Source organism: Chiloscyllium plagiosum, unplaced genomic scaffold (genome assembly GCF_037043375.1).
Source record: "Chiloscyllium plagiosum isolate Xiang-an unplaced genomic scaffold, Cpla_swu_hap1 HiC_scaffold_23, whole genome shotgun sequence".
Taxonomy (NCBI): domain Eukaryota; kingdom Metazoa; phylum Chordata; class Chondrichthyes; order Orectolobiformes; family Hemiscylliidae; genus Chiloscyllium; species Chiloscyllium plagiosum.
In genome coordinates, this window is record NW_028270161.1 from 40869647 (window position 1) to 40890982 (window position 21336).

The 21336-nt window shown below is 39.6% G+C and overlaps 1 protein-coding gene across 14 annotated transcripts in view; it reads left to right on the plus strand.

Annotated features, from left to right (window-relative positions):
- Window positions 1-21336, plus strand: part of anks1b (ankyrin repeat and sterile alpha motif domain containing 1B) — an 818433-nt gene that overhangs the window by 122248 nt on the left and 674849 nt on the right. The window lies entirely within an intron of this gene.

Sequence of the window (21336 nt, forward strand, 5' to 3'; positions counted from 1 at the left end):
AATGTCCTCCCATAAATAGTTGTAAGAGCAGAATTAAAAATGGATTTTTTTGGGAAGTGAGAAAATGGTCGAAAATGAAAGGGGAAAGGGCGGGTGAGTGGGACTAAGTGGATATCTGCTTTAAAAGCAGCAGCACAAGCATGAGCTGATGAAAAGTGATTTACTTCACTGTAAAACACTTGCTGTAAAGCGCCATGATCCTATGATGACTGCAGGACTTGCCAAATGACACAGGAGAGCTTTGTAAACTTGAGCACAACTTACACTGGAAAACAGAAGGTGAAACAGCAGTCGATCAAGTTGATACTGGCTTAGGATCAGAGTGTAGCAGCAGCTGCCAGCACTAGTGCTTGCTGATAGCTTGGGAGAAAGCGTTTCTCTGTAGTGCCAAGGCTGAAATACAACAGTTACAACCAGTTAATGACAGAAGACTTACCTATTGAAAAACTGTAACATTCTGCACGATTATTACTTTCTGAAGAAGTTCATCTTGAATGGTTTCATACAGTGCAAAAAAAGAGATTGCTGTTCAGTTCTTGAACTTTGAGTCTGTTAAACAGTGTTATATCATTTTTGGAGATTGAGCAGCTGGCCTGAATTCATTTTGAAAGGATGTCATACAAAATATTTTGGTTGAGGATGAATATTTTGATTCCTTTAAAATGAATGCAGAACTGAAAGAGCATGTCTGTACTGTGTATACACAGAAATGCAGTTCAAGCACATTAAATGTTGTAAATTATTTTAAGTTTGCAAACATTGAACAGTATGGACAAACAAGTCAATCAATTAATTCAATGTGAGTATCTGAAAACGGGTGAGGTTTCCCCCATCGCCACCTTGTAGTGGTAGAGTCCAACGTGATTTTCTTGACTTGTCAACAACCAAGGCCCTTAAATGTAAGATAAATTAATGACCACTTCAGGATGTCAAGTTGTCAGTCACCTTAATTCCTAAGTTCTCGGCAGTGAAACGAGTTAGGTAACCTGTGTTATCTGCCTTACCAATTGTGGGTTAGAGTGGTCTCCATTTGCACCAATCAGGTGTAGAAATGGAGCATTAAACTGAAGGCCAGCCTCTGCCCTTGCCTTCCAACCCCACTCTGTGATTCCCCATTCTGTGAAAAGTAAAAGAAAAAGTGCTTTCTCACTGTTGGATCTCTTAAAGTCTAGGCCTCAACCAATGGTCCTGAGAACCATTGAAGCATATATTGAAACAATAAGACAACACTGTACTCCTGAACTGTGGTAAACACCTCACTTGGAGAATGCACAATTTTGGCATGGAAACAAAATTAATCGCATTCAAGAACTGATTCTAAACTGAAGAAAGAGCACAGGCAGCAGATTTCACAATATTACAATAATTAAATATACAATATTTATATTCAAACTCAAGTTTTAGTCAGCAATTCTACTCCATAACCTGGACCACGTGTTCATAATGCCTATGTAAAATTGATCTTATCAGCTTCTGGCATGGATAACAAAATCATGAAGTCACAGACAAATATTGAGTTAATGTAAGGTGGGTGGCTAGCTCTCAGCTGCCTGTTTTCTCACCTTTCATAGAAGTGAAACTTCATCCCATTATTCTTGTCAGAATTTTTTATTGTTTTTTTTCACCACCTCTAACCATTGTCACAGATCTTTAACCCCAAGATTTGTTTCTCATCTCTGTCATAAAGATTGCCTGCTTTCACCTGTAACTCAACACATCTTCCCCTGACATCTGCAGACTTGAGGTAATTATTCCCAAGGACCAATTTGCCAACCTCCATCCTTTTTTAAACTTCAGGCCATCTGAAAGGTATGGTATATATCTGACCTTGCACTCATTCCTGGTTTCCCATCATCACTATCCACACTGACCTTTGACTCCCTGTAACTCCCAATGTCAAATTTAAAACACTCATCTTTTTTAAATGCTTCCAGAGTCTTCTCTGGACAGATTTGTGAGACCTCCTACAATGAAACATAGAGAATAAGAGCAGGAGAAGACCATTTGGCCCCTTGACCCCTGCTCTGCCATTCAGAATGATTATGGCTAATCATTGCATTCTCAGGAGTTATAGCTACCTCCTTGAAAACACAATGTTTTAGCCTCAGCCACTTTGTTGTAGTGAATTTGACAGGCTTTTTAGGTGAGTTTTATAACCTTTACTGAATTCACCATTAACCTGAATCAGACTTCCTGAAGAAGCGCTTATGCCCGAAATGTCGATTCTCCTGTTCCCTGGATGCTGCGCTTTTCCAGCAACACATTTTCAGTTCTTAAGCATCAACCCAAACAGTCTCCATTCTACTCATTTGAGAAGAACTCTGAACATATCTCTTTTTGCCACTTTTGGAGGAGGAAGGTGAGAGAGGCATACCAGGCAAGGGAGCGCTCTCAATTGAGGCAGGGTCCAATTTTTATGGTGACTACTATCCTATCCAGGCATCTTATGCGGTAGGTTCATTCTGAGTAGCTGCAGAAGATCTTGGCTACATCTCCCAACCTTCAGTGTATATTTGCATTATGATAATGGATTTCTTCCCAGAAGCAGCAAATTTGGTTGTTTGCTTTCCAAAAACAGCCAGTTGCAGGCAAGAAAGTTTGAATACCCCATAGTGCTGCCACTTGTGACTGGGCACTCCCCTGTGGTAGCTCAGTAGAAAGGGTCACTATGAGAGTTTGAAGCTGCCTTGTGACTGTAGCTACTGATCATGCCTGTTACTGTGGCAGCTGCAATGATTTATTCCTCCTCCAGCCGCCCAGACTGCCAACAGTTTATGTAAGACAAAAAAAAGATGCACTTTTATCAGGGCTGACAACATTATTGATGATAGCAAGGATGAGGGTTGAGGGCAGATATAACCGGTGCATGCTTTTCCAGAGTCTTATTTGAGCACAGTGATAGCTTTCTTAAAGCCAATTCAGATGGGCAAACTGGACAAAAAGCTACAGTGCCAATGTTTGAGCTTATTGTGTGAGACAAAGCAAACTACAATGTTGCCAAACAAAAAGCATCGCTATAGAGTAAGCAGGAAAAGTTCTCCTCGGCGAAAGTGTGGACTGCATATGCTGGAGATCAGAGTCGAGTGTGTGGTGCTGGAGAAGCACAGCAGGTCAGGCAGCATCCCAGGAGCGGGAGAATCGACGTTTCGGGCAAAAGCCCTGCATCAGGAATGAGGCTGTGAGCAGAGAGGGTGGAGAGACAAATGGGACGGGTGTGGGCATGGGGTGGAAGGTAGCTGAGAGTGCAATAGGTAGATAGAGGTGGGGGCAATGGCGATAGGTTGGAGAGGAGGGATAGGTGGGAAGGAACATGGACAGGTAAGGCCAGCCATGAGGGCGGTACCGAGTTGGAAGGTCGGAAAAGTTCTTCTGTCATGCTGAATCCAGAGATAGTTAATGCATCTTAAAAGTAAAATATCAAATTATTTGCCTTCTTTGATTAATGCTTTTCAATAATATTTAATGTTAATTTAAAACCTAATTCCAAGTTCTGTGCTTCCCTCTTTTTATTCTCATATCACTATCATTTTATACCAGACAATGTAACTCATGTTTCCTTTGAGTATGTGGGCGGCATTTAATAAGTCATTGACCATATGCTATTTCTTCGCTTGAATGCAGAAACATGTTCCAGTTGTCAGGAAGAATGGATGCACTAATCAATTTTGACAGATGCATACAACTACCTTTTTTGTCCCATCTTGCCAAATAGTGAAATTTGTCTTGACCCCACTTTACATGTAATTTGTTTTGTATTTGATTAAATCCTCATCTGGATAGCACTGGTTATAGCATGTTGATCACATTTGAATTAGACTATAAGAAGACTTGCAAGTATTCTAATGACTGAATCCGGAAAAGGAAAACCGATATATTACCTACTATATTTCGTTGTCTTCCTGTGGTATTTATTTTTGGTCATTAATATATTTTCAGTGCTTCAGTTGAGATTCTGAGCTGATGAAGAACCAGAACATCTCCTTCTTGATCCTGTTTCTCATTTGGTATTACCACTGACAATGAGTTTTTATTGTAGCATCTTTAATGTAGTAAACCATCCCAAAGAGCTTTGTAGGAGTGTGATGAGACAACTCAACACTGAGCCTCATAGCAATGCAAATGCTCAAAAACTCAAACAAAAAGGTCCATTTTAAGAAGTCCCTTAGGCAATGCTGGAGAGGTTTTCAAAGTGAATTCAAGTACTTGCAGCTGAATCAGTACTCACCAGGAGTAACGTGATTAAGTTGAACAAAGGCCAGATTTGGAGGACTGAAGGTATCTGAAGGGGGCTATGTGGATGTGATCGATGACAGAAGGGGAATGGATCATGTATGGAAGGATTTTGAAGTTGGGATGAGAATTTTAAAAGTAAATACATTGCTTAACATGGGTTATTGAGCACAGGGTTAATGAGATAATGTACTTGGGGTCAGGGTAGCAGAAGGTGAGATGAAATTGGATTTGTAGGGGTTAGATGGGAAGAAAATGGTTATGTTTTGTATGTTTAGTCAGCGTCCATTGGCTATAATGCGATTGAATTCTGGACGTTGTTTGGATAATGTGAACTTTCTACTGAACGGGTATAGTGATTTTCTAAGAGCGATCTTCTCCAGCGTGATTTTCTATAACAGTTTTCTACAGTGTGATTTTCTATAGCGCAAGTTTGCAGAGGAACATAACTGTCACATCATAGCAGAACGACCAGTAAGTCATAGCTGAAGACTTCAGAAGCGATGAACTTTTATTACAAAGAAGGAAGCATGGTGTGATAATGGCATGGATATGAGGTTTGAAACACTCTTCAGGTATGACGCCAAGGTGGCAGGGAAATGGTGAAGTTGGTGATGAAGGAAGGAATTTTGCACGGAGACCTGGCTTTGGCCTTACTATCTGTTGGAGGAATGTGAAATCAAGGATGCTATTGAGCTAATATTCTCAAATTTGCTTTCCTCCTCATTTTATTGGGGAAGATATGAGGTTTGGGACAGCAGATTTTCCTCCACACATTTACAGTAAGATGAGAAATGCACTGCGGAAAATCGAGAGAGAGGACTGATCTTTAGTGTTGACAATGAGAGAATTCAGTTTCAGGAACAGATTAAACAGCCGCCTCCTGAAGAAGTGAAAAATCAGCTGTATTTCAATGCAAATAAAATGGCCAACAGCTTGGCTCTTCAATTTCTCAACAGTTGCCAAAGACCTTCAAGGCTCTATTGAGTGACTGATAATTGCATCCTGCAATTACACAACAGTGGAATCAAATACTCACGTCTCTATCTTCAATCAAAGCCACCAAAGTGACATTGCAGCGCAACTTGTATTGATGTTCTTCCTTCTTCAGTGTTGTATGCTGACCAAAGTAGTAGTATGTGCCCACAGCATGTACTTGTTTCAGAATTGCTGTAGCAGCTGCATTAATGTAGCTGCCAGACATTGCACAAGCAGAATTTAAAATAGCTTTGGCTCATCTGAAAGCATAATTGTTTTTGTCAATCACAGCATTCACTGAATCAAAAGAGAAGCTTGGCACAGTCTCTCATTTTGTAGTCAATTAAAATCAAATTAAGGGTGCTGAACAGATTTTCAGCATTTGCAGTATTTGTCTGGCACTCTCAAAAGGTCTGTCATTGTACTTTAAACTCTCGTGTCAGTACCCCATTTTGATTAAGACTTGCTGTTGATATCTTCCATTTTATATGCAGCTTTTATGCTGGACTGTTAAATTACCATATAGAAACAAAGCTTGGAAAATACAATAATTGGACCACCTGCATTTTCAAAAAAGCCCAAAGAATTCCCCCCTCTCATTTTTCTAAACTAAAGCATTGAATGTATCAGATTTTTTGGCCCACCATTTGCATTGAAGATGATGTTTGCAAGAATGCAACAGGAGGGGCTTGACTGAGTAGTAATTGCCTAATAGCGAGGGTTGCATATTGTATGATGAAGTATTTATGAAACTGCTTGAAGTACAGCACAGAGTTCTAAAGGAGATAGCTGAGGAGATTGTGGAGGCATTGGTGGTGATCATTTAGAAATCACTGGAGACAGGGAGTGGTGGTCCCAGAGGACTGAAAAGTTGCTAATGTCGCACACCTGTTTAAAAAGAGAGGGAGGCAGGAGACAGGAAATTATAGGCCAGTTAGCCTGACCTCAGTAAGATTTTTGAGTCCATTATTAAGGATGTGATTGCGGAGTATTTGGAAGTGTATGGTGAAACAGAATTAATTCAATGTGGCTTCATCAAAGGGAGCTCATGCCTAACAAACATGTTAGAATTCTTTGAGGAGGTAACAAGTAAGTTAGACAAAGGAAAGCCAGTGGATGTGATATATTTGGATTTCTGAAAGGTCTTTGACAAGGTGCAGCACAGGAGGCTATTAAATAAAGGAAGAGCCTCTTGTGTTTGGGGAAAGGTACTGGCATAGATAAAGGATTGGTTGACTGGCAAAAGACAGAGTGTAGAGATACAGGTGTCTTTGTCAGAATGGGAGAGTTCTGCGGCAGTCAGTATTGGGACCACAACTATTCACGTTATACATTAGTGATCTGGACGAAGGAACTGAGAGCGTTGTTTTTAGGTTTGCAATGACACAAAGCTAGGTGGAGGGATGAATAGTGTTGAGAAAGCAGGGAGGCTGCAGAAGGACTTAGACTTGCGAGGAGAGTGGGCAAAGAGGTGGCAGATGGAGTACAATATGGGAAAGTGTGAGGTTACACACTTTGGTAGGAAGAATAGAGGCATAGGCTATTTTCTAAACTGGGAAAGGCTTTGGAAGTCTGAAGCACAAGGAGACTTGGTGGTCGAAGTTCTGGATTCTCCTAATATTAACATGCAGGTTCAGTTGACGGGAAGGAAAATGCAATGTTGGCATTTATTTCAAGAGGTCTAGAATACAAGCACCAGAGCTGTTCTGATGCTGTGTAAGGCGGTGATCTGATCATATTTGGAATATTGAGAGCAGTTTTGGACCTTGTATCTAAGGAAAAGCTGTGTCCAAAAGAAATTTACAGGAATGACTCCGGGATGAAGGGCTTGTCATATGAGGAGCGGTTGAGGACTCTGCATTTTGAGTTAAGAATGATGAGGGGGCATCTGATTAAACCTTACAGAATACAGAGAGGCCTGGATAGTGTGGATGTGGTGAAGATATTTCCACGAGTAGGAAAGACTACAAGGGCACAACCTCAGAGTGAAGGGATGAATCTTTCAAACTGAGATGAGGAAGAATCTCTTTAGCAGAGGGTGGTGAATCTGTGGAACTCACTGCCCTGGCATCCACAATCCTTTGTGGTCATCAGTGTATGTAAGACATATATAGGGTTTTTCATTGGTTAAGGGATCAAGGATTAAGGAGAGAAGGCAGGATAATAGGTTTGAGAAACATATCAGCATGGTCAAATGGGAGAGCAGACTAAATGGGCCGAATGGCCTATTCTGCTCCTATACCTGACAGACTTACAAGAATTAAACCAGTACCATTGGCAAAATTTAGAACATTGATTCTGCAAAATTAAACAGAACATGCAAGTCACCATTGTCCAAATTGTGCATGATGTTTCCATCCTTGTTACCTGCTCTTCCATCAAGCCATCTTATTTTTCCCTGAAAAGCAGCATTTTCATTTTAATGAATGAATGATTGATTCGCAAAATTTCCTTTTGAAGCTGAGCAGCATTTGACCTTTGGACAGATTCCTCCAAGAGCTCATATATTCCAACAGTGAAGCTGTATGCTTCATTAGTCATTCAACGACATTTCACTTCAGTCATTTGGTCTTCATTGCTTTCTTCACTGAAACATACAGCTGTTGGAACATGAGGAAGCTTAGCGCAGGAAGAATTCCAAGGTGCACTTTAGTTTTCACTATAAACCTTAACACAAGATTTTTGTTGCCATCTGAGCTAATTTCGGAAAGTTAGAAAGCTTTGTGTTATGCAGGATCCTAGGCACAGTAGCTACAGAACACTCATTCAGTCTGATGTCAGAGTCTTAGTAATCCATCCCTTGTGATGCATTCCAGCATGGCTGCCTCCCAGATGTGAATACAAGTGACCTCTGATCCATATTTTTAATGAAGGAAAGATCAAAATTGCATTTATTGTGCTGTTCATATATACATCATTATAACTGGGTAGACAAGTGCAATTGAAAACAAATATTGGCTTGATAACGTTTTCCTCCTTGAAGGAACTGACTTTTTTAAAAGTGTAGAGCTTAGCTTAAATAGTGCTGATTGAAGCCATAGTTCAGTTGTTTACGAATCCTGCCAAAGTCGTAGAGTTGCTTCAATCATGTAGACAATGTGTGTAATACAATTTGCAAACACCTCAATGGACTCTAATATCTTAAATTATGGCATGGCAGAGATGTTTTTTGGAGGTTTCAGATGGTTATTGTTTGCTGTAACAAACCTGAAACATAGCACCATGTACATATTAATTACAATTTCTTAAACCTTCAGTTATGATAGGGAATGTATAAAAATGAAACATTTATGATACTTAATTGTACAGAAGAGATGAAAAACATGAAAAGGCATTTCAATCATTAAAATGGCTATACTGTTGTAAAGCTAAGTGCAGTTTGCAAAATACAAAAATGCTTCATGGTGAAGCTGATGCATTTTGTAGATGATCAATCAATACAGCACAGTGTTTAAAATTAAATTGCTAAATGTTGGAAATAATCTTTCTGCTGCAGACGTGAAATGATTGCTTAACTGTTTTTGTTGAAATTCTTAATATTTCTGAGTGAATGAACACTTTATTGATTTACTTTTCTATGTATATATTTGTCTCTGCAGCAACCATAATGTCTATAGGCAACAGTCATTTGAATTGAGCTAAGAAATAGAAATAACATTAAGTATTCTATTATTTATTATTGATTCCAATTCTTACCAAGTAGCAACTTGAGAATGCAATTTGATATCTTTCCCATTTCTTTTGGAGGTCAATGGATAGGTTGCCTCAAAATAAATTCACATTGTCTTTCTCTGCTCAGTACCAGCAAATGTCTTTGGTTTTGGCTGTACTCATTAATTTTTCCTTGCTGTTGTTGTGAAGGTCTTGCCTTCAATACTTGTTTTGAAGGATTGTGGAAAACAGATTTCGAGTTTTGTGATGGATTGCTGTTTGTAAAAGGTTTCACTGAGAGTTCACTTCAGACATTGGAACAATTTTTGTAACAAGGTATTTCTTGGAAACCATCTAGTTTCATCTAATTGCTTGGACTTGCTTCTGGGGGAAAGGAAGACTGAGGTCATGGCCGAGAGAGAGGTGATTTCGATTGAACAGTGTTTGCATACTGTTGGAGTTTGTTGGTTGGTTTCCATTTGGGGGAAAAGCTTGATATGGGAAAGGCTGCCGAGCTCCACATTCTGCCTTTCTGAAAAACCCTTGAATCCACTAAGAAAGCTGAAGACTCTGTTGATGTACAGCCAGAAGATATCTCGGGACTGTGTTTGCTGAGCAAGCTGTAACTGCCAAGACCCCAGAGACAACTGGATGCACAAAGTGATTGTCTGTGTGTCAGAACATCAAATTAATATCCTCTAAACATTCCATACCTTGGCCTTTTTCCCTTTCAAGAATAACCAATTGTATTTGTTCAATTACCTGGCATATGTGTGTGCACATGCAAAATTTGGGTTATTTGAAGTTGTTTTAAAAATTTCATATCACAAACTTGTGTTAACCATTTCTGCACCTTCATTTCAAGTTGTGTTTGATAATAAATCAATTTTGTTTATTTAATAAACCTGGTTCATGTATCTTACTATCCCAAACCTAATGTAGAGAGAGCATACAACTGGCAATGTGAACAAAATTTAAACCAAATACACATGTTGTGACCTGTTGAGTAGTAGGTCTCGAGAAAGAGATAAAGAGATGGTGCATTCTTCCCATCTCTGTCATAACATTGTCAACAACAGTTTCATTTAGAACTGTACATGATACACAATTGGTTTGTACATGGTATTACAGAGAGATGCTACAGCAGTGTAACCATTAACAGAACAGAAATGGACCATGACAACGAAAGAAAGTTCAGAGTAGTGAGTTTACAAGGTTATGCCCAGAGATTGTAAGTATATATGTATATGCGTATTTTGCCAGTGACCTGCATGACTCTAATTCAATGAGCAAGTTTCAATTACTGATTACACTGAGAGTGAATGTCAGAAGGTCCATAACATACAGCATATTATATACACAGCTTTATTTTATTTTAATCCTTTATAGATCAGATGGCAGAGTTACGATTGAACATGGTAGTTGTAGTAACCTACATGGAAGAGTATTAAAGATTGATAGCATTTAATGTGACCTTTAGTATTAAATAGTACAATGTATTAGCAAGTTTTGAGAAGATTTATAGCTCAGGTTGAGGTTCTAGATGCAAGTTTATTCACTGAGCTAGAAGGTTCATTTTCAGATGTTTTGTCACCATACCAGGTAGCATCATCAGTGAACCTCCGGTGAAACACTGGTGTTAGTGACTTATTTATGTGTTTAGGTTTTCTTGGATTGGTGATGTCATTTCCTCTGGTGATTGTCATTTGCTGCTCTTTTTCTCAGAGGATGGTAAATGGGTTCAAATTGATGTGTTTGTTGATAAAGTACCGGTTGGAATGCCATGCTTCTAGGAATTTTTGTGTGTGTCTCTGTTTGGCTTTTCCTGGGATGGATGTGTTGTCCCAGTTGAAGTGGTATCCTTCCTCATCTGTATGTCGTGTTTGTGGTGAGAGTGGGTCATGTCTTTTTGTCCAATGTAGTGTTTATTGCTGTTCTTGCAAGTTTTTTTCTAAATGACATTAGTTTTGCTTGTTGTCTGTACAGGGTCTTTCAATTTCATTTAGCTGTTGTTTTAGTGTATTGGTGGGTTTGTGGGCTGTGGTGAAAAAAAATAAACCTGCAGAAAAAAACTAGACAAACTCATACAAAATAACAACACAGACAACACAGAAGCATGGATAAAAAAACTTATCTGACCGATCCTTAACAGACACTGAAAAAGCCATCTTAGTAAAAGGATTAAATTACAACTTCCAGGATGTGGAGAACAAAGATTTCTTAGCAGCGTTAGAAATGCCACTGAAAGGCAAGCAACTCACAGAAGAAACCCAGCAAACCATGAGACAGACAGTCACACCAATATTAAGCAGGAAAAAGGAAGGAAACACACTCAATGCACAAGAAAGGAAAGCACTAAAAGGACTGAAAACAGATAAAAACATTGTTATCTTACCTGCAGACAAAGGACGCTTGACAGTCATTCTAAACTGAACAGACTACACTGAGAAACCGAACACACTACTTGCAGATACCGACACTTACCAACAGATGGCGATAGACCTGACCCCACAACTAGAGAACGAAATCACTGCCCTTTTAAAAAAAACTTCAGAAATCTGGAGAATTACATCAGACCAACTTACAAAAAATGAAACCAGATGGATTCAACACAGCACATTTCTACAGGTTACCCAAAATTCACAAACCAGGAGCCCCCCCCCCCCACCCAGACCCATTGTCTTGCTATCTGGAACACCAATGTACGGATTAGCCATGGAGCTACACCAAAGACTAAAAAACTTAATAGAAGACTCACGCCACTCCATTCACTCCTGAAGACCATCAAAGATACCAAGATAGAAGAGGATGAAATAATGGTTTCCTTTGACATAACAGCCCCGGTCACATCCATCAACATCAACCTAGCCAAGGAAACACTGCATTATTAGAAGAACCAAAGACACAGACACCAAAAACTGCCAACTTCAACTGCAAGGACAGTGTCATCCAGCTAGTGGACCCATGCCTTACCATTCACTTCACCTTCAACAATTAAACCTGCAAACAAACCAACAGAACACCCAGAGGATCGCCAATATCAGGGTTCTTAGCAGAGGAAGTAATGCAGATACTTGAACAAACAGCTCTTCTAACCATCCAAACCAAACTTTGGGTCTGCTATGTAGATGACACCTTTGTCATCACTAAATGAAACAATTTAGAGCAAACCTTCAAGACCATCAATAATACCCTTATTGGCATAAAATTAACTGAAAAGGAGGAAAACAACACAGTAGAGTGAACATCCAATGGGGAACTTCAAACCAGCATATACAGGAAAATAACACATACGGACAGAATATTGAACTGCAGAAGCAATCATCCCAACATCCACAAACGAAGCTGCATCAGAACATTATTTCAACGAGCCACCACACACTGCAGTACAGAGCAATTACGCAGAGCAGAGGAAAATCACCTATACCGTGTATTCAAAAAGAACGGGTACCCAATGAACACAGTCTGCCAATTTATGAGCAACAAACCCAAACAAGCAAGCAAAACATGTCCAGAAACCCTAGCCACTCTCCCCTACATCAAAGACATCTCAGAAATGACTGCCAGACTACTCGGACCTCTTGGCATCATGGTAGCCCACAAACTCACCACCACACTAAAACAGCAGCTAATGAACTTCAAAGACCCCATACAGACAAAAAGCAAAACTAATATCATTTTGAAAATACCTTGCAAGAATGTAACTGACACTATATTGGACAAACAGGCAGAAAACTAGCCGCCAGGATACATGAACATCAATTAGCCCACTTTCACTGGTATCCTTACATACGGTTGAGGAAGGACACCAATTCGAATGGGACAACACATCACATCCATCCTAGGACAAGCCAACAGAGACACGCATGAACATTCCTGGAAGCGTGGAATTCCAACCAGAAGTCTACCAACAAACACATCGAGGTGGACATCATTTACCAAACTCTGAGAAAAATAACAGGAAATAACATCACCACAGGAAATGGTATCACTAATCCAAGGAAACCTAAACACACAAATTGAAAGCAGGTCACTAACTCCAGTGTTTCACCGGAATCTCACTGATGTTACCTGATATGGTAACAAAATGTCTGAAAACGAACCTTCCAGCTCAGCGAGCAAATCGACATCCAGTACTATGTATTCTTCAAGAATGCAAGAAGAAAATTAGGTTATTCCATTTGCACAATGCCTGCTCAACTTACATTTGAATGGCAATTGAATGGTAATATGTAATAATGAACATTATTTTGTGTAAGAATGCACAGCAACTGTGGATGTTTAATTTCCATATGTTTTGAGGAATTAGTGGGCCAAAAATGAAGGTTGTGTGTAGAATGTTTAGTCCTTGCATTTATCATGGCCAGTGAAGATATGCCCTATATGTGACTTTAAATGTTTGTAAGGAGGTTTCTGAAACTTTTATTTTTGAAATGGGGACACTCTCAAAGTTGTTACAAGATAGCTGCAAAGGTCAGGTGACCAAGATGACTAACACACAGAACATCTGAAGTTTATGATCCATTCATAATTGTGTTACTACAGATATGGGCTTCCTCTGGAATGGACGTAACAAGGTGCATACTGCCTGTGAAAGTTACACCTCTATTGTTGGGGGACTTATGCAAAAAGCACCTCAACACTATGTTTTACAAATTGGGACCATAATAGTGAGAACTGGATGGAAAAAAAATCATCCTGTGTAACATTCAAATATTCATTACCTCCATTGTATAACAATAACATCTGGTTGGACATTAGCAGTTGATCATGTGATTGAAACTAGCTTGAGATAATGGGTTACCAAAATCTGATTTAACAGTGGACATTATAGCATTAGAAGCAGTGCTGAGAAGATTTACTGAACTGGTTTCTGAACTGACAAAATTGTCTTATGAAAGGTTGGACTGATTGGATCCATTAGAATATAGAAGAATTAGAGACCATTTTATTGGATCAGATGAGATCTCGAGCTGATTTATAAATGAGGATGCTGAAAGAAGGTTTCTCTTTGTGGAAGAGAGTAGGATTAGTGAGCACAGTTTAAAAGTGAAGGGTCACTCATTTAAGATAGATATGAAAATACTTTTCTCTGAGGATCATGAGTTTGTGGAATTCTTTGTCTAAGAGAACAGTGGAGACAGTCATTGAATATTTTTAAGGCTGGATTAGACAGATTGCTGATGATTTGGGTATGAGATTAATTGGGAAAGTAGAGTTAAGACCACAGTAAAATCAGCCATGATCTTATACAATGAATGAGCATGCTAGGAGCTTAACAGCCTATTTCATATGTTCCTATAAGTTTAACATCTGAAGGCCTAGAAAGATCTGGGCAGTCAGCAAAGAACACTGAAATCTGCAGAACGTCACCAGTGAAAGGCAGTGTCATCTTTGCATTTAAGAATCTGGAGGCTGAAATAAACATCATAACCTCTTGCCCTCATCCCTTTCCTGTCATATGTTCAATAGTCAGAACTTGATCTCTTGTTGAGCAAGTCATAACAATCAACTTTGATTCCTTTGAAGGAATCTTGCAACAATTCTGACATCTAACTCCAGCTACACTGCATCTGAATTCACCTAAACTACAATTCAAGCGTGCAAAAGACCCATGGTGACTACTGTTGTACAATGAGCCAACCATACAAATTATGAGTTATTCTCTCAGTTTAGGATTTATAAAATATACTGTTCTCTTTAACTATACCTTCCTTGTGCTCAGGTGTGAATATTCCAGCTATTGGGCTTTTGGAAATGTGTGAATAAATCCTTTCATTTAATCTGACAAAAACTTGCCTAAATTCATTTCACGTTCCAGGAGCTAAGAAACGCATGCACCTGCCTTCCTGTCTCACAGCTAAACTGTACAAAGGTATCAACTCCCTCCCAACCAAGTCTGTGACAATAACCAATGCAATTGTGCAGAGGTTTCTGGTTTATTCCTGGATGGAGTTAGGAGATTTCTGTCCCTCCTGGCTGACAGCAAGGTAGGTGATTTGGGACAGTGGTGGTGGACAGCACCATGCTCTGAGAAACTGGGCAGGATGAACTCAGAATTGTGACAACGCAAACTTTCTTAGTCTGCTCGTTCCGGCCCCAGAAAAGATCATTTTGACCATGACATTTTTGGTGTCTTTTCCAATGTATGGTATGTTCTCCTAAGGCAAGTTACTGCAATTTAAATGGCTTCAGTATTCTAAGTTATTTTGCATCAATTCATAAGATTTCTGCCTGAGTCAGGTGATATCTGAGCTCCCTGTTTTTAGAATAGCATGATGGCAAAGTGAGGAGTGAGTTGGCTGCTTCAACTCACGCTCCGTTCCAGCTCAATGGTGGAAATTGAAATGTTTCCCTTTACTGATTCTGATAAAATACCATGTAACCTGATGGTACAATACAAGGCAAGTCAGTTCCTGTCTTGGAATATCCACTGCAGAGATATAAGGCCTGGTGGGATATTAGACATCTGGAAAAGTCTTAAATTTCTCTTAGATTAGTGAATGGCTGCATGTTGATCGCATGACTCAACTACATTGTAGTTTGCTATGTTCTCACCTTTAGTTAAGATATTTACTTCTGTGGTCACCTGAGTGTGTGGAAAAGAATAAAGCAGTGGTAGAAACGCTCTGCTCGTGCCAATTCTCATAAAGGCAACTATTTTATGTCGATTCCAATTGGTTATTGTACAAAGTAAATGAAGCCCTAATTTCAAAGCCAGCTTTTGTATTCTCTTACTGAATACTTTTCTTTCAGTAGTCTGTCATTGTAGCTGAATACTGTTCGGCCTACTGTCTTTATCAGGTTTAAGAGTTGGAATTTCTAAGAGTAAATTTAATTTAAACTGATCTCCAAAGAATCAATCAACATTGAATTATTTTTATTTGGTGACTCTCATCCTTTTACCTGTTGCTTCTTTGCTCTGGGCACTTTTCTTCATTAAAACACCAAGAGGGATGCACCACAGGCAGATGTGGCAGAGAAGGAGAGAATGTTGCAATTGGCACAAGCAAATGATTTCACAGTGGACCTCATTTTAGAGATTTTCTTAACTAGCCTGTTCAGAGACAAGAAACTTTGGAGCACACAGAATTTAAACCCAGGCCTCTTGCTCCAGAGGAAGGGGCATTACCTCATTTTAGATTTTTTTTTTAAACCATGTGCTCAGACATGTGTACACGCCTCTGAAGCAGGTGGGATGGGAACTTGGGTCTCTCAGCTTAGTGGTAGAAAGACTACCACTGCATCACAAAACCTCAAATATACTTAAACTGTGTGCTTCATAATCATTGCTTATGAGAAATCAACTATTAATGTTTCCCCTTTTACATGGCAGCATGCTGTTTGTTGTGAATTTCTCAAAATTGCCATGACTGCTGATATGTAGGGTAACCAGAAGACCGGTGTTTATGCCAATATCCTGTAGGTTTGAGAAGTACATGTGTAGCAAATGTCAGAGTCATAGAGATGTACAGCATGGAAACAGATCCTTCGGTCCAAGCTGTCCATGCCGACCAGATTTCCCAATCCAATCTAGTCCCACCTGTCAGCACCCGGCCCATATCCCTCCAAACCCTTCCTATTCGTATACCCATCTGAATGCCTCTTAAATGTTGCAATTGTACCAGCCTCCACCACATCCTCTGGCAGCTCATTCCATACATGTACCACCCTCTGTGTGAAAAAGTTGCCCCATAGGTGGTTTTAATATCTTCCCCTCTCACCTTAAACGTATGCCCTCTAGTTCTGGACTCCCCGACTCCAGGGAAAAGACTTTGTCTATCAAATGTGTTGAATATCAAAGTCTAAAGCTGAAAACATGAAGATGAGGAAACAACTGACATTTATGTAAACCCAACCAACCTCAAGATACCCCAAAGCTCATAACAGGCAGTTAAGTGGTTTTAAAGTGTTGCAATGAAGGAAGCATTGCAGCTATTTTCACATACAGCAGTGAAATAAATGACCAGATCATCTACTTTGGGTCTTAGTTGCGGGATAAATGTTGGCCAGCATATTGGCAGAACTTCACGGCAAAATTACTCTAGAATATAATTATGTCAAAGTGAAAATGTACATGTTTTGCTATAGAAATTGAAAGAAAAAAATTAACTCAAGCAGCTCCTGAAACAAGAAGTTTATTACTCAAAAAAGATAACCTGGAATAAACTAAGCAATTTACATATAACACAACTTGAAAGATTTCAAACATGTAGGATATTTGAGAGTTTATTTTGTTAACACCATCACTTCACAGGAGCCAAACACTAGTGAGTTGCATTTTCTATCACATATATGGATATGACTTTACAGTTTCTGATCTTGAGAGTTTGATGACCTTAGTATTGAGTATTCGCACAACTGAGCTTAGACTTATTCAGCTTCAAGTAACTCAGACTTCTAATCACATACTTCTGGTCTGGAACTTTCAAACTGAAAACCTTGCACTGACCTAACTATTCTCAACTAACTCCTTTCTCATATATTGTTTCATTCACCCACTCAAATAAACTAAAACAATTCAAAGCTATGGATTCTTCTAAACCAAAATAAGTTCCTTATTATTCAAATTGAAAGCAAGCTAATGCTCTTTAATGTTTACTCTGTCAATTCATAAAACTTTCCCAATGTAAATTCCCATTTTCACCTCAAGAAGTGTCTCCCTTAAAGAGTTTAAAACAAAAATCATGGCTTCAGAAAGCCTGACAAGTTGACCGTTGAACCCCTTCATACACATACCAAAACCCGTATGTTATTAGTTGAAAATCTAAACTCTCAAATAATCTATCTAATCTATCTCACTTACATCACAGGATATAAAGAAAATTGCCTATTTTAGTGAGCTTTAAGTTAAGCTTACATGTTGGCTTTGCAAAATTTTTGAATAATCCTAATCTTCTCTTATGTTTTCAGTTGGTCCATTCATTCGCAAACATTAATGTTACATAAGCATTAGTGATATTCAGCATCACTCCAATGTTTCAATAGAATTATTAAACAGATCTTGGTAGCTTGGCAGTCAATCACTATGCTGAAATTGTCTGTATTTGTGGTTTCTCAATGCAAGGAATAAGATTAATTCTAAGTGTAGCATCTAAATGGTGAAGATGATCATCCTATGAAAGCATGAATTTGTAGCTTTGTCTGGACTGGTTATCGCAGGTCATGTATTTTAAATTTAATTTGAGGAAACAGCTCATTATATAGCTATTCAGTCTTTTGTGTGCAGAACGTAACATTTTGCATTGTGATATATTCATTAGTATGACTGAATGTTTCTATGCTTGTTAGATTGGATTTTTTTTATTTTGATGGTAATTGATACATCCTCATAGCTGGCTAAAGCTGCATTAAAGGGTTTCAGGGTGGGCGTCAGTCCCATTCCAGGGACATGTTCAAGGCAAACTCTCCAATTGTGAGGGAGGAACTCTTTTTCTGATTAGGTATAAAACTGAAACAACATATGGTTTCTCAGGTGGAAATAAGCTCATGGAACTCTTCCAAATAGAGGGCAATAGTTCTTCTGGTATCTTGGCCAATATTTATCCCTTGACACCAATAAAGGAGAATACTTCATTGCTGTTTGTGGAATCGTGCAGAACACAAGTTGGCTGCCAAGTTTCCATATATTGTGCTTTTACTTCACGGCCCTGTTGGTACTTTTTGAAATGTCTGTGTCATACCTGTACAAGAAGGATGGATTGCATCTAAATTGGAAGGTGACTAAAGTAATGACAGGGAGATTTGCTAGAGCTGCTTGGGATGATTTAAACTAGTAAGATGGGGAGGGTGGGTGGGTGTGGAGAGGAGGAGGGTGGTGGTGGTGGGACCAAGGGAGATGGTGAGGAAAGAGATCAATCTGAAACTGGTAGAGTTGAGAGAAAAAAGCAAATCAAACAGGCAAGGCAGGCAGGGACAAAGCAGAGAATAAAGTAGGACTAATAAATTAAACTGCATTTATTTCAATGCAAGAGGCCTAACAGGAAAAGCAGATGAACTCAGGGCAGGGTTAGGAACATGGGACTGGGATAACATAGCAAATACAGAAACATGGCTCAGGCATAGACAGGACTGGCAGCTTAATGTTCCAGAATACAAATGCTACAAGAAGGATAGAAAGGGAGGCAAGAGTGGAGAGAGAGAGTGGTGTTTTTGATAAAGGAGAGCATTACAGCTGTACTGCGGGAGTATATTCCCTGAAATACATCCAGGGAAGTTATTTGGGTGGAAGTGAGAAATAAGAAAGAGATGATCACCTTATTGGGATTATATTATAGACCCCCTAATAGTCATTGGGAAATTGAGAAACAAATTTGTAAGAATAATAGGATAGTTATGGTAGGGAATTTAAATTTTCCAAACATAGACTGGGACTGCCATAGTGTTAAGGGTTTAGATGGAGAGGAAATTGTTAAGCAGGTATAAGAAAATTTTCTAATTTAGTATGTGGATATACCTACTAACGAAGGTACAAAACTTGACCTACTCTTGGAAAATAAGGCAGAGTAGGTGACTGAGATGTCAATGGGGGAGCACTTTGGGGCCAGCGACCATAATTCTATTAGTTTTGATATAGTGAGGGAAAAGGATAGAACTGATCTAAAAGTTGAAGTTCTAAATTGGAGGAAGGCTAATTTTGACTGTATTAAGCAAGAACATTCAAAAGCTGATCGGGGGCAGATGTTTGCAGGTAACGGGATGGCTGGAAAATGGGAAGCCTTTAGAAATGAGATAGCGAGAGTCTAGAGACAGTATATTCCTGTTAGGGTGAAAGAAAAGGCTGGTAGGTATAGGGAATACTGGATGACTAAAGAAATTGAGGGTTTGGTTAAGAAAAAGAAGGAAGCATATGTCAGGTATAGACAGGATAGATTGAGTGAATCCTTAGAGCATAAAGGCAGTAAAAGTATATTTATGAGGAAAATCAGGACGGCAAAAAGATTTACAAAGATGTTGCCAGGGTTGGAGGATTTGTGGTTTAGGGAGAGGTTGAGTAGGCTAGGGCTGTTTTCCCTGGAGCGTCGGAGGCTGAGGGGTGACCTTAGAGAGTTTTATAAAACCATGAGGGGCATGGATAGGGTAAATAGACAAAGTCTTTTCCCTGGGATGGGGAGTCCAGAACTAGAGGGTATAGGTTAGAGTGAGGGGGAAAGATAAAAAAGAGACCTAAGGGGCAACTTTTTCACACAGAGGGTGGTGCACGTGTGGAATGAGCTGCCAGAGGAAGTGGTGGAGGCTGGTACAATTGCAACATTTAAAAGGCATCTGGATAGATAAGAACAGGGAAGGGTTTGGAGGGATATGGGCTGGGTGCTGGCAGGTGGGACTAGATTAGGTTGGGATATCTGGTCCGAAGGGTCCATTTCCATGCTATATATCGCTATGACTCTTTGTTGATGCTCTGAAAGTCATTTCTTAATTCTTTGACTGGCTATGTACCTTTCTGGCAAAGTCAATATTTCTCACCCATTCTTAATTGCCCTTGTGAAGGTGGTGGTGAGCAACATTCTTGTAATGTGTGTGGAGAGAGTGCATCCTTGGTGGTGGGGAATTTCAATATTTTGTACCCGTACCAATGACATTGAATGGTGATATAGTTTCAAGTGGGGAACTTGCAAATGATGGTGTTCCCCTATATGCCTATTCCCCTGATTCTACGGAAAATGCTAAGAGTTGCTGTCAAAGTAACTTGGTTGTTGGAATATGCTGCAGTCTTGGTGTTTCAGTATTGGAGGGGATGAGTCTCTAACTTATAGATCTAGTGCCAGTCAAACTATGTTCTGGATGATAGTCAGTGTATTACCTATAGGTGGAATACCATCATGTGGAAAGTGGTGATTGTTCCATCACACTCTTGATTTGTGCTTTGTTGATGATAGAAAGGGTTGGCCATGTTAGATGATGAGTATTGCAGAACATCATGCCTCTGAGCTGCTGGTGTTGGCTCCTTGTTTAGGTGGCTTTAATCAGCACATTTGAAAGATGCTATGATGCACCTCAGGAGCAGGTTAGATTTGAACCTAGCCCACCTCCCCGACTCAAAGGTAGGGACACTATCACTGCACCTTTAGGCCTCCGTATTTAGGTACTTGTCTTGTTAAGCCAGTTAAGCTTCTGGAACAGAGGTGGATTAGAGGTTGGGTATTCTGTGGTTTGTGACTCACTACCCATTGCCTTTATCAGAGTAAGGTAATTTTTTTATATTAACCTGTTTTTCCATTACACCTGTTCAGAGATGTTATTGCACACCTCTGGAGCAGATGGGACTTGAACCCAGGCCTCCTAGTCCAGGGGTAAGGACATTACCACCATTCCAAAGGACCCCCCCCCCCCCCTCCCCCCCCCCAAGAGTGAAGTAGTTAATGCATTTGTTTTTGCTGAGTTCACCTGTGATGGGTTATGCAGCGGATGACCTTCTCTCTCAAGTTATCTAAACCAAAACACACAACATTGATCACAGTCTTAGAATCCTCCACA